At 44.3% G+C, this 14,856-nt stretch overlaps 1 pseudogene; it reads right to left on the bottom strand.

Moving 5' to 3' along the window:
• Positions 1-2,188: 2,188 nt before the first annotated feature.
• LOC122469395 overlaps positions 2,189-14,856 on the bottom strand; it is a 42,458-nt pseudogene continuing 29,790 nt past the window's right edge.

Here is a 14,856-nt window from a genome sequence, read left to right as displayed (position 1 = left end):
TGCAGGAAGAGCAGAACTGGAAAGAATAGCACTTAGAACAGCAAAACTGTGACTCATCACAGGAAAACTCAGTAGGTGACTTAGTGGACACCATCAGACTTTTCTTAAAAAAAAATTTTTTTAGGGGCGCCTGGGTGGCGCAGTCGGTTAAGTGTCCGACTTCAGCCAGGTCACGATCTCGCTGTCCGTGAGTTCGAGCCCCGCGTCAGGCTCTGGGCTGATGGCTCAGAGCCTGGAGCCTGTTTCCGATTCTGTGTCTCCCTCTCTCTCTGCCCCCTCCCCCATTCATGCTCTGTCTCTCTCTGTCCCAAAAATAAATAAACGTTGAAAAAAAATTTTTTTTTAACGTTTATTTATTTTTGAGATAGAGACAGTGTGAGCAGGAGAGGGGAAGAGAGAGAGGAAGACACAGAAGCAGAAGCAGGCTCCAGGCTCTGAGCTGTCAGCACAGAGCCGGATGCGAGGCTCGAACTCGTGAACCATGAGATCATGACCTGAGCCGAAGTCGGACACAACCAACTGAGCCACCCAGGTGCCCCAGAATTTTCTAAAAACCAGTTCAAAATTTCTCACTACTAGATTTGGAGTAGGCACTGGTGAATGACGCGGTGGCTGCCGAGACTTCGTCTGAATCCCAGAGACAGGACGATTCCACCTCTCCTGGGCTCTGTGGATCTAGAAGAGACAGCCCACCCCTGAGAAGAGAAGGGGCCCTGAAGATCAGGGTCGGCGAGCTCAGACTGTTTTAGACTGGCTGCAGTTCTCAGGTGTCTTAGATAGTTACTGCCTAGGTTTGGCCAGTGGGAGGCACTGGTAGGAAATAGGCTGGTGGGAGGAGCCAGAGTATTTCTCTCTCCTTTTCTCCTTAGGTGGAGACAGGCATCGTATCTCTTTTTGTCTCCTGCTTCTGCTGCATCAGGCTTCTTCAAGGTAAGGTCTGCCAGATGACCTCAGACCTTGGCCTCAATAACCCCATCCCCTTCTTTTGTCCCTCCAGGCTAGGGATGGGAATAAACGTTACCCTTTTACTAATCTGTGAGTTACTTCATTATTTTCTGTTTCTCAAGCCTCTTACATCATCTGTAGAGGCACTTCTCTATATTAAAATTCCATTTGATTTCTGGTTTCCTGGTTGGACCCTGAGTAACCCAGAATCTGACAAGCACACTACCATCAAGGGCAGCTCTGGACAAAGGAACGTCCTTCTGGTTCCAAGCAGATTTAAGACAGAGTGGATAGAGATATAAGGTGCCCAGATCAAATGTAGGTATGTTTCATGCAATTTATAAACGATATAATTTTTTGTTGTCAGGGCTGTCCCATGTATCGTATGATATTTAGCAACATTTGGAAGATACTTGCACTAAAAGATTATGCATTGTAGGGGGCGCCTGGGTCACTCAGTCATTAAGCATACGACTCTTGATTTTGGCTCCGGCCATGGTCTCATGGTTCGTGGGTTCACACCCCGAGTTGGGCATTGCGCTGAAAGCACGAAGCCTGCTTGGAATTCTCTCTCCCTCTCTCTCTTCCCCTACTCCACTTGTACTCACTGTCCCTCTCTCAAAATAAATAAATTCACTTAAAAAGAAGACTATGCATCACTTGTATGAAATTCAAATTAAACTGGGCATCCTGCATTTTTATTTGCTAAATCTGGCAACCTTAATAGAGAAGAAGCTCATGTAGTGAGCTGGCTTCAATGCCAGATGCTCAGGCATAAATACGGGGGTACAAGGGTTCAGTGTTGGAAAAAAGTTGGGTGCTAGAATCAGACCTTGACTGAAGTCTTTGTTATAAACTACAGTCATTGTGACTGAGGCAATTAGGAAACACGGAGTAGTCCAATCAGAGGACTGTGGAATGAAAACTCTGAAAAATGTCCGTGCACATGTGTTTGCATGGTTAAATGTACAAACACATTACAGGAACTCACCTGAAATAATGGCCTAAGTCTAGCCATTGCTAGAGAAACATTCTCAATTATTTGAGAATAATAGGGACCTAGCATGTGCTTTTTCAGGACAATGATTGGAAAAAAAGGTATCTTTTAAAGACCAAATGTTCAAACTTGGTGATCTCTCTAAACCAGTGGTTCTCAACTGGAGGAGTTTTGTCCCTCAGGGGATACTTGGCATGCCCAAACACATTTTTGATCATCACAAATGGAGGAAAGTGCACCTGGCAGCTAGGGCGTGCATACCATGTACAGGACAGCTCCCCAAAGAATCCCCTGGCCCAGAAGGTCAATAGTGCCACTGCTGAGGAACCCTGGCGTAAACACATATGGAAAGGGAGTAATCAGCACACATTCCGTAAAGGCATCTACAAAATGTGCCATCCTAAAAGTGAAACCAGATAAGAAGGCTGCAATTCCATGAGGACAGATTCCACACTGAAATAGAAGCAGCTGGCCCCACAGAGGCCCCTCATTTGTCATCCCCTATCTGGGATTTAGCCACCTCCGCAGGCAATCAATCACCATTGCATGGCATCGCTATCCTGTGTAATCAGTATCCCTGAATATTTTAACCGGAATACAGTGCCACTGTTTCTTCAGGATGATTTATAATGCTGAATGATTCAAGAGATGGATATATGCGTGGCAATATGGTTCATGTTCAAGGAGTTCATTGGGGGAAGTTGTAAACTAAACCAGGCCAAGGACATGGCTGTAAACCAAGAGAATTTCAGTCCCTGGGAAAGGTAACCGAATGCATTAATCAAAGCTGCGTCGAGTCTAGGGGACAGAAATCCACTCCAGTTGGTTTAAAAGCGGAAGAGAATATATTGGTTCACATACCTGAGACAGTTCTGGCTTAGTTTATAAGCTTGTACGCGGTAGTGCCTATTCCCGGGATGGGGCACCACCAGAACTCTCTTGTTTTCTCACTGTTTCTCATCTCTGATTTCATTTTGCAGACACATTTTCTCCCCAGGCTCATAATAGGGAAGATGGTTGCTGGCAGCCAAAATGTCACAGCCTCCCAACTTGGAACTTCTCTTTCCCGTTATCCACGTATCAGACTCAGGAAAGTCTCTGGCTCTATTTGAGGCATCACCCACTCCTGGATTACTCGTTGTGCCTGGGGAAATGCGGTTATGATTGGCCAGGTATGTGTCATGGGCCCACTCCTGACATCAGAAGTGAGGTTACACTTTCAGATAGTAGAGCCGGAAACTAGAATCACTTACCTGGAACCACATTACTATGCATTTTCTAGTCCTGATGCCTCTTGACGCAAGAAGGCACCAGCTGCTGGCAGGAGCTGGACTGGTGACAGCTTTCATCCCTGGCTGAGTGGGGCTACCTTGAAGACACTGCCCTGAGCTCTTGGGCTAAGGCACTGGCTCTCTTCATGCAGGGAAACTGTCCTGCACTAATGAGCCCTTTGTATTAAAGAATTACAGAATCAGGGGTGCCTGGGTGGCTCAGTTGGTTGAACATCAGATTTTTGATTTTGGCTCAGGTCATGATCTCACAGTTCGTGAATTCAAGCCCTGCATCAGGCTCTGCACTGACAATGCAGAGCCTGACTGGGATTCTCAACCTCTCTCTCTCTGCCCCTCCTGTGTGTGCACTCTCTCTCTCTCTCTCAAAATAAATAAAATAAACATTAAAAAAAGAATGACAGAATCAGAATCACATGGTAGGAACTCAATGATACATGATGGTGGGTTAATGGCACTTTTTTTTTGTTTCTGTTTTTGTTTCCACGTTTACTCAAGAACTCATACAAAACGTTCCAAGTAAACAAGTTTTAATCCCATCTTCCTCCCCTTCTTCATTGTGGTTAATGTGGTTAAGGTATTTGGTAACTCTGTTTCCTGTTAGCAACTACATGCAGCCAAGCATGTTGATTGTTCAAACATTATTATATATATATATATATATATATATATATATATATATATATATAATGTATGTGTGTATATATATATATATATATATATATATATTTTTTTTTTTTTTTTGGTGAGATACTTCAAATACTTTTTAGAAAAAGTCACTTCAGGAGTTAAGCTGGTCTTGCTCTTGCTCCTTTCAAGGTATACAGCCCCTTCGCCAAGATTCCCAGCTTTTCCATTCACTTTGATTCTTTCCCCAAAAAAATTGTTCCACGTTGGCAGCAGCCATGATTCCATCTTCTACAGGGTGGATGCAGTCAACGGTGAACTTCAGAACCCGCCTCTTTATTTGCCCCCCACAAGTTTTTTCATGGGTGCCACTGAGGCAGTGGAGGCAGAAAAGGGTTAGTGGTATTTCCGTACCTCCTAGGGTGCGTGAGGGTAGTGGGCAACACACAGTCTGCAGCCCCCTGGCGGCTAATGGCTTCCCCCAGTCATTGAGTGATGTAAGAGAGAGAAAGCACAGTCTGTGGGGTCCGGTAGACTGAGTTCCATCCCAGTTCTACCACTTACTAGCTGAGTGACTTCTCTAAGCCCCACCTTCCTCACCTGTACAATGGGCCAACAATCCCCACCTCCCCCGGATTCTGACATGACCTATGAGATTACCTATGCACCGTGCCTGCAAACAGTAAGCACCCTAAAATGCTTCCTTCCTCTCTCCTCTTCTGTAGATTTTGGCCTGCTTTTAGCAAATTCGGAAGGTGCTGGATTTCTTTCGGTTTGGTAATGGACGGCTCCACCTGTAGGAACAATTTGGAATGTTGACAAGAACACCCAAGTAATGTATTTGAAACTATCTAAATTAATTATACTTTAAAATAGAAGACATCACACATGATACTTTGGTAAGTAAACTAAGCTAATCATAATTCAATCTTTATGTTCCCAGACAAAATGACTTTAGATCTGAAGGGATGCTAAAAATAAATATTGGAAAAAATTCCATTCACTTCACCCCACCCTTCCAAGGTCCGAATTCTGTTTTCACTCTGAAGTTTCAAAATGGCTATAAATTTCCCTTCTCTGGTGGGTGAACTACCACTAGGGTGTAAATGTCTCACCAAATGCTAACTCATAGGATGCTCTGCACACCATCCCAAGTTACTAAGAATAAAGAACATAGAGCCTTTCTAGAACAGTGCTATTTGAATAAATATTCTGGGGAAAGTACTTTGAGAACGGACTGTATTTCTAAAGATTCCTTAGTAATGATAATTCATCTCAGCCTGAGCAAGAATGGAGATTTGTACTTTAAAATAAATGGATAATGTAACCTAGCAACCTGGGGTTTAAAGCTTTTTATTAGTCTTCCTCTGCGCTTGGCATATCTAAGAGGAGAAACCCAAACATCATTAAATAGAGAGTTTATGTGTAAAGTGTGAGGTCTAAGAGACCTTCATTTTCTATTGCAGCTGAGAATATCTTTGTCTAGAGTGTTGGTTGGCATACACAAGATGAAATATACACTTAAATTATGGCTTGACAAGTTTTATGTACCCGAGGAAGGTCTCAATTCTCGTTGATGGTTTTTTGGTTTTTTTTTGCTGTTTCAATTAGTTTACTTATAAAGTGAGTATGTTATATTTATGCAACTATGTTGAATTTATGAACTTTATTTCTCATTTTATTTATCACCCTACTTCAAAAAAAAAAAAAAAGAAATTGTGCAAAGAATGCATACCATTAGTGTCATCATTTATTTAACTGGGCAAGAGTCAATAAGGGGAATTAATTTATCGGGATTATCTAGGATTCTTCATTGCCTTACTTTCTTTAAAAAAAAATTTTTTTAATGTTTATTTATTTTTGAGACAGGAGTGACAGAGCATGAGAAGGGGAGGGGCAGAGAGAGAGGGAGACACAGAATGGGAAGCAGGCTCCAGGTTCTGAGCTGTTAGTACAAAGCCTGATGCAGGGCTCGAACTCACAAACTGTGAGATCATGACCTGAGCTGAAGTCAGACGCTCAACCAACTGAGCCACCCAGGCACCCCATTATTGCCTTACTTTCAACTGGGGTTGGTTTCTCTTCCTAAGGAAAGATGTCCTTTCTTCCTGAACCAAAGACCGCTGAGAAGATTAAATGAGATAGCATGTAGTCAATATTGGCATAAAGCAAGTTTTCAGTAAACATTGCTTTTCTTTTCAGCCCCTTCCTATAACGGGTCGTCATGCCTTCCCATAACTGCTGACTTAACAGACGAGTAGTTCCCAAATTTCAGAGCATATCAGAATCATCCCAGAAATTTGTGAAATATACCACCACCTGATACCCACTTCAAAAGCACAGAATCAGAATTTTCGGGACTATATCTCACAAGTCTATCTATGTACTTGATGGACACCAAGTATCAAAACTGCTGATCATAAGCTTTGTTTAAGTCAGAGCTGACACCAATTTCTGGGTTGATTTTGTCTCCCAAGTGTTGAATGAGTTCTGTATCAATTACAAAGAGAAATTTGGAGCTAGAAAGGCATTTAGAGAGTATCTGTTCCAACTTCCTCTTTTGCAGCTGAGACTGAATGCCAGAGAGGCTAAGTGACTTGTTAGGGACACCCAGCCAGTTGCTGTGCATGGCATGGCTATTCCTGGATGCCATCCCACACCAGGGCTGGCTTTGAGCATCAAGTCCTCCGTGGCTTTATGTGGTAGAAACATTCACTTCGGGATCAGATTTTCCTACTTTCGCTGCTTCTACATAGATGGCTCCATCCTGAATATGTCACTTTCAGGCTGTCCTGTACTTTCAGGCTGTACTTTGTACAAAAATAGCTTCCCAGTTCTTATGGCTGGCTATTTCTCACTTTGATTACCTGATATAATTACCCCTTGCCCAGTCTTCTGTGTGGTTCATGTGATTCATGGCTCTTATCAGCTGCAAGCCCAAATGCACTTTGGAAGGAGTATTATGGGCAAGGCCATTGATCAGGTGCTGTACAATCTCATTTGATTATTTTAATGTCTCAGGAGCACCGAGAGATTTAGGTAGATACATTTTGAAAAGATTGTTTCTTTTTATAGTTTCCAGGCAAGTGGGCTTTGGGGAGTATAAAGCTGTCCCATTTTTCAAATACAGGAACAGAATTTTTAAACAGCCGCCCACCTATTTAAGAATTGTATTCTGTGAACGCTGGACAAAAGACCATCATGTGTGATTGAGAGTGCTGTTTTTGAAGTTTAATTCCCAAAACTGAATGAGTAGCTCAGGATTAGGTATAACCAACGTGTCTCTCTTTCTCAGCGATCTGAATTGATCTTTCCTTCCTGTAACTCACATTATTGTTCCTGGAGATTAGTCCCTCGCAGCCTGTCCCTTAGTGATTTCTGAGCCATCCTCAGGATGTACGTTCCACGCCTCGCCACCTGTTCCTCCTGCTGTGACCTTGTCTGTGGCTGACCCTCAAGGGGGTCTTTTCTGTTGGTGGAGGTGCTCTTCTCTTACTCACTGATGATATCATCTGCACTCTGAGCAGGTGAAGGGAACGCAGCTTACACTCCTCTCTCTTCATTCCCTATGCCTCTATTTTAAGGATAGTTTCCTGGAGATTTGATAATAACGAAAGGGATGTGCAATATAGCAGAGAAAGACCAGAAAGACTCAGTTTCCCTAAAAGTACTCAGTGTCCCTGCCTAATCCCAGATGTCCCTGCACTAGGTGGGGGCAGCTCACTCTCTACCGGAGGTTCTAAACACTTCGTGTTTCGTACCAACTGTCTCCCATCCCTAGAGAGAAATGGGAGCTTCTTCCTCACTTCTGTCCTTGGCCTACTTGCTGCAGATGATTATTCTATGCACGAATGATTAAGAATCGGAAATGATCATTTCTTACTGGGGAAACTGTACGGGAGAACATGGTCTGGCCCTATGGCATCAATAACATAATCCTATCATGGCCTCATGTTTAGTACATTTCCCAAAAGCTGGTCTATTCAATCTAAAGTAAAAGCGTGTAGGAAATATCAAAAACCCAATCCAGGTTGCGTTGTTCCAAGCTCAATCCAGATAACTCCATCTCTTTTCATCAGGCGTTCATAAATGGGTAGGGTGAGAGGTCTAGTGGTTCCCGCAGTGTCTGGTGACGCAAAGAAACATTTCTCAATGCAGCACTTTCCAGAGTGTAGATATAAATGTGCCTTCTCTGTGAAAGCTGCACTCTGGGGATTCCTCCACCGCTCTGATACTTGAGTGTCCTCTCTTCCCTCATCCCTCCTCGCACTCTTCTCGAAAGCTGAAGGCCTGAATGGACAAGGAAGCCCAGTGGGGAAGTCCCTAGGGGTCAGCCCCCTGGAACACAGAGCATGGCAGTAAAGGGCAGTGGGGGCACCTGGGTGGCTCAGCCGGTTAAGCGTCCAGCTCTCGATTTCCGCTCAGGTCATGATCTCTCGGTTGGTGAGTTCGGGCCCCGAGTTGGGCTCTGCGCTGACAGTGCGGAGCCTGCTTGGGATTCTCTCTCTCCCTCTCCCTGCCCCTCCCCCACTCATGCTCTCTTTCTCTCTCTCTCAAAATAAATAAGTAAATTTAAAAAAAAAAAGAGGAAAGAGCAGCAGATGAATTCGGTGGGGCATGTGGAGAATAATCAGCACAGTGCCTGAGGTAAGAGTATTTAGGGAAATTCTGATCTCCACTGGGAATTCTCGAATGTTATTGCTCAACCTAGACCTTGGATTTTTCTTAAAGATAGGTTTCATAACTGTAACCTGGCTGTATCTGTGTGTGTGTGTCTGTGTGTGTATGTCTGTGTCCCTCTGTGTGTCCGTGTGTAGGTACGTCTGTGTGTGTGTGTATGTATGCCTTTGTGTTTATGTCGGTGTAGATGTATGTCTCTGTATGTATTGTGAGTGTCCCTGGATGTGTGTGTGTGTGTGTGTGTGTTTCCCTGCAGGGGCTTGGGCTGGGAGAGAAAAGAGGGGAACTTCTGAGGTGGAGGGCCCAGAACTCACATGCTGTGATGGTTCTGAGTCCACGAAGCAGTGCATACTCAAAGCTGACCTGCCCAGGCATCTTGGGGGCTGACCGGCACCCGGGAGAAGGATCTTGGGGGACTGAATGATGGTGATTTTGATTATGCAAGGCAAGTTTTGTTGTGGCACAATAGGATCATCCTTCTTAGAAAAACCATCAGGCCTGGACTGCCCCTAATATTTGAGGGGCTCATTCAATAGTATAAATGAAAGCCCGCATGCCACATCTCTAAATGCTGCAAAAGTATAAATCAAGCTCTATTGCAGCCTAGCCCTTGTGCCCAGCATGGTCACAGCACTCCCCAGGGATTGTCCTGGCAATCTGGAGGCTAAGGGAGCCATACCCGCCCCCTGCCCTCAAGGGGTAGTCCAGCTCCCCTAAGGTAGGCAGCACAGACAGGCCACGGCAGCCCAGGCTGTGGGCTCAGACTCTTGTGAGTGAATTCACCTGCCTGAACTGGGGACAGGCCCTGACGTGGACCACGCTTCCTGGGGAGTTCTCAGCTGTCAGTGCGTCCACCATCAGAGCAGAAGGATTCTATTGTCCAATTGCTTTGGGGGATGCGACATACCAATCTCTGTGTCCCCCCTTTTGGAGATACACAATTCATATTATAGTGTAGAGTAAAGGTTATGATAGATCATACGATGAGAAAATCTGCCTGACGTTGTTTAACTCAGCATTTCCTAGATGGAGTCCTTTTTTGGGGAACCTTCTGTTTTTTTTTTCTTAAGCCTTAGTAATATCCCAGGGCATTAGGGCTCTCACCTAAGGAACTACTTTTTTTGAGAAGGTTTTTTTTGTTTGTTTGTTTTTCTTTTTCTTTTGAGCCTGGGCTTCAGCCATTTTTTCCTCTTCCTGCATTAGGCCAATGTGTAAGTAATACTGCTCCTTAGCCTTCGAAGGCACTGCAGATTTTACTGACCCCTTTCTCTCCAGTCCCTCCCTCAGCTGACCTGGAACACGTTGTTCACTCATTATTCCAGAGAAGGTGCCACTGAGCCTTAGACTTTATCATCAGAAGTTCAGGCCTGTTGTGCTGCCTGTGGAAAAATCCCACGTAGCCACAGTCTATTCAGTTCTAAATTTGCTGTTTTTCTTATGACTATGCAGTGAATTGGTTACAGAATTTTCCCTCTAGATCCCTTGAGGTCTAGGACTTTAGAGAGCAATCAAATGATAGTGAGTCAGTAGTTTAATTCCAATGCCTGGCCCCCAACACTAAGGAAGAGTTTTTGGACCTCAGGTGCAGAGGACTGGATGAATCATACTCCTCAGTTTGTAGCACATGATTATTCCTGGTTCCTACAAGGCCCCTCTCTAATTCAGTCATTCATTATCTGGAGCCAATTTATCATCGGGCACAGTAAGCCTGGTGCTTTAGGGCTGGTCATTAAAAATATGATTTATTTAAAAAAAATTTTTTTAGCGTTTATTCATTTTTGAGAGACAGAGACAGAGTGCAAGTAGGGGAGGAGCAGAGAGAGGGGGAGACACAGAATCCGAAGCAGGCTCCAGGCTCTGAGTTGTCAGCACAGAGCCCAAGGCAGGGCTCGAACCCACGAGCCGTGAGATCATGACCTGAGCCAAAGTCAGATGCTAACTAAATGAGCCACCCAGGCACCCCTAAAAATGTGATTTTTAATTTTTTTATGGACAGAAGGAGCCACGAGTGCCAAAGGGCCCAGGGCCTGTGGAAATCAGAATGTAGCCCTGCATGTATGTATTCTCTTTATCGTATGTCTCAGTCCTATTGTCTCCAGTAAGTTACCCTTTTGATGTGTACATTTATTTTTTTAAGTGTATTTATTTTTATTTTGAGAGAGATAGGGCGTGCAAGCAGAGGAGGGGCAGAGAGAGAAGGAGAGAGAGAGAGAGAGAGAGAGAAAGCATCCCAAGCAGGCTACACGCTACATGAGCAGAGCTTGATGTGAGGCTCAAACTCGCGAACCACGAGATCGCGACTTGAGCTGAAACCAAGAGTCAGATGCCCAACCAACTGAGCCACCTAGGTGCCCCTGTTTATATCTCTTCCTATTTTGTGTTTTTGAAAAATGTATATTATTGCCTTGTGTAATATAGTTTTTATTTAAGTGATGTTGTATTATTCTGCTTCCTGAATTTCTCACTGAGCACTATGTTTTTAAGATCAACCCATGCTGCTGTAAATATGTCCAATTCATTGCTTCTACTTGCTGCAAAATCATCCCCGTTTGCTCACACGTTTCCCCATTCATTCTCCCAGTGATGCATGCCCAAGACCCCAGCTCCCTGCCACTACTATGCTGCAGTGACCTACAATGTCTTTTCATGGGCCTGGGTGGGAATGTCCCCAGGACGTATGCTCAGCAGTGAATTTCTGAGTCAGAGGGCACACACATTCTTCATTTGGCTAATAAAACCAAAAGGCTCTCCGGAAGGAATGCTGTTTTCATTTTTTTTTTTTTATTTTGGGGGTTAGTCACGTCAGGGTTTGCTATCAGTTATGTTATAGAATAAATTGGGTAGTTCTATTTTATCTGCCAGAGCAACATACATTGCACTGGAATTAATTGTCCTTTGAAAGTGTGAGAGTGTGGGCAGTATGACTGTTTGGTGTTAAAGCCCATGGATACAGCCAATTCTCTGAAAATGTTTTCAATTTCTTCCGTGGGTGTTGGGTCTAATAAATTTCAATGTTTTTTGTTTGTTTGTTTGTTGTTGTTGTTTTTTAATCTGATGTTGGCACCTCGGCAGGAAAAACTAGGTCCATGTGACACCAGGATGTATATTTCTGTTATTTGTTACTTTGTAACTCGCTGTAATACTTGAGGAAGATGCTCTGTGAGCACTGGATGCCTCCAAACACTAGGATTTCATTCTCTATGTCTTGCATAAGATTGCCCTGGTCAATAAATGGGTTTTAGTTATTTTTCATGATCTCAAATTTTTGCTTTTAAATTGATGGTGATTTCACGTACTTTTTAGGTATTACGTGTATATATATATATATATATATATATATATATATAAAATTATAATATATAATAACATAATTGTATATTATGTTACATATATAGGTTGCATATATATATATATATATGCATAATCTCCTCAAGGATTTTTCCTCAAGGATTTTTCCCTCCTCAAGGATTTTTCCCTCCTGAGGAAGCGAATGCTGGCAAATGACTACTTATAAATCATGTGATACTTTTGGAGTCTGAATCATCCTGACTACCCAGAGAGCATTTTTTTCTTCCTTAATAATAGGCATCCCAAAATTGCACTTGTATCACAAAACTGTCCTGTCCTAAATCCTGTTTCAGGAATGACTAGTTTAGAGAGTGTGTGCCCCATTCCTGACTAATGACTGCACTGGAGACAGACATGTTTCCAAAAAGGAAGTCATCAGTAAAGACGAGTTAAGTGTTTTTAATTTCTCAAGTTCTTGGCAAATTACATTATTCAGATACACTCCATTTTAAATAAACCCACAATAGCTAAGTTAAAATTTCTAGAATTATGTAAGAGGGGGCTCACGTGTCTTCCTGAAGAGTGTTCTGTTGGATCTATCCATAAATGATTCCTCCAACCCACCCAAGAAATATGCCACTAATTTTGCTACGCTTTGAGAGAATGAGATTTCCTATTCAGATATGACTACTATAACTTATTTTGCTGGAATATGACCATTATAAAAAAGAAAAGGTATGACAGTTGGATACTAGGATCCAAAGTGACTCAGAGGCCCAAGTTTCTTCCTTCTTCTGACGTTTTCCAGCAGTAACCTAAAATCCTAGGTGTTTAAGAGAAGTTTCCAGAAGAAAATCCTGATATGAAAGCAACTTTGTGGACTTCATATCATTAATTCCGGGCAAGAAAGCACAAAGCCCATTTTCTAATCTTAATTTGTTGTACTTGGGTATCTTACGGTGTCTTTTGGTTATCTGTGGGAGGTTGGTGCTTTAATCTACTAATCGACTCAACAAGCACTTATTGGCATCTCCTCTATGCCAGGGATACAGTGGTGAAGAAGTTCAACCGCCAAAAACAATCCCTGCCCTCCACAAGCTTGCATTCTAATGGAGGAAACAGACCACAAGCAAAGTAACCAGGGCTGTTCTAATTCGGTGGGGCTGCTGTGTGGAGTATGGAATGTGATGGGGGAGGGAGGAGGGATGGCTAGTGGCTGTGACTGCAGACAGAGATGACTGAGACAGAGAGGTGGTGCCTTGGATAAGAGTGGTAGCAGTGGAGACAGAGAGAAATGGGCAGATCTCGGATAGAATGTGAAGCAGAGCTACAGATCTCAAGCAAATGATGTCAGGCTACCTAGGTTAGACTCTGGAAACAGATTCTGAGGTGGAGGTTCAGGGGCAGGACTTGCCTGAGGGGTGCTCTTGAAAGCCCATGAAAAACTGAGGAACATAGATAAGGGGTGCCTGGGTGACTCAGTTGGTTGGGCATTTGACTTCGGCTCAGGTCATGATCTCAGTTCGTGGGTTCGAGCCCTGCATCAGGATGTGTGCTGACAGCTCAGAGGCTGGAGCCTGCTTTGGATTTTGTGTCTCCCTTTCTCTCTGCCCCTTCCCTGCTCATCCTCTGTCTCTCTCTCTCTCTCTCTCTCTCTCTCTCTCTCTCTCTCTCTCTCTCTCAAAAATAAATAAAGTGAGGAGCATAGAGTAGGGCAGACAGAGAAGTGGAGCCACACTTACAGCAATGGTCTCAGGCAATTGCAGAGGAAGACCAAAGCTGAGATAGTCCCTGTGATATGTCCCCAATTGAAGCAAGGAAGGTGTAGGTCTTTGTTCTCTCAGTGGAGCAGTCATTGGAAGGGGGCCGCTGCTGGAGGGAGGACATTACCTTGGGCACGGCTGCTCCCTTCACTTCCCGGGAGGGCAATGGCCGCAGAGGGTCTCAGCTGGGAGTGGTCCTGGGCCAGCACTCTCCGCAGCTGGGGAAATGAGTGCCCAGGTCATAACTGAGCATTTGGATGCTCAGCACCCCTCAAGCACACCATTCATTAGAGCCCACGTAGCCCTCACTTGCAGCAAAGTGGATATGGTGCTGTATTTTATCCCAGGCTGATGAAACGCTAAGCTCAGATTTTAAAGCCTCAAAAATTTGTTTTTCAAGATTTTATTTTTAAGTCATCTCCATACCCCACGCGGGGCTTGAACTTACAACCCCGAGGTCAAGAGTCGCATGCTCCACCGATCTAGCCAGCCAGGTGCCCCTAGATTCTCAAATCGGAGTGAGCATCAGCATTATCTGAGAAGTGAATCCAGACTCCTAGACCCAGTGCCCCCAGAGAGTGGTTCAGGGGTCTGTGGTGTCACCAGAGAATCTCCAGTTTTAATGAGTATCCCAGGTTACTCTAATGCAGGAGTCCGCAGACAACACTGTGATGGGAGAATCCTGAGAAGCTGCCCGGATGTCCTGCCTTTGGGGTACGCATCCAGCAGGATCCCAGGATTGTGAATGAGGTGGATTTGACTCCCGTGATTACGTTAGATTATGCCGAACAATTGATTATCCAGGTGGGCCGGACCTGATCACATGAACCCTTTGAAAATGGAGAGTTTTCTCAGGCTGGTGGCAGGAGAGGAAGTCGGAGCTCAGAAGCACAAGAAGGGTTGTGGTGGTGTTGCTGTTTTGAGGAGGAAGCAGTAGCAGGGAGTATGGACAGCTTCTAGGCAGTGAGAGGGGCCCCCAGCTGACAGCACTGAAACAGGGACCCCAGTCCCACAATGGCAAGAGCCTGACTCCACCAAAGACAAGAAGGATCTTGGAAACAAATTTTCCTCACATCAGGCCTGCTGAGCTAATAGATGGGTGTTGTTTTAAGCTACTGAGCTTGTGGTATTTGTTGTGCAGCAATAGAAAAGTAAACCTACGGGCTCCTGGGTGGCTCAGTCGGTTGAGTGCCCGACTCTGGCTCAGGTCATGATCTCATGGTTCGTGGGTTCAAGCCCCGCTTAGGGCTCTGTGCTGACAGCTCAG

The sequence above is a fragment of the Prionailurus bengalensis genome, chromosome B1 (assembly GCF_016509475.1).
Source record: "Prionailurus bengalensis isolate Pbe53 chromosome B1, Fcat_Pben_1.1_paternal_pri, whole genome shotgun sequence".
Lineage (NCBI taxonomy): Eukaryota > Metazoa > Chordata > Mammalia > Carnivora > Felidae > Prionailurus > Prionailurus bengalensis.
This window is presented reverse-complemented; position numbering and strand designations above follow the sequence as displayed.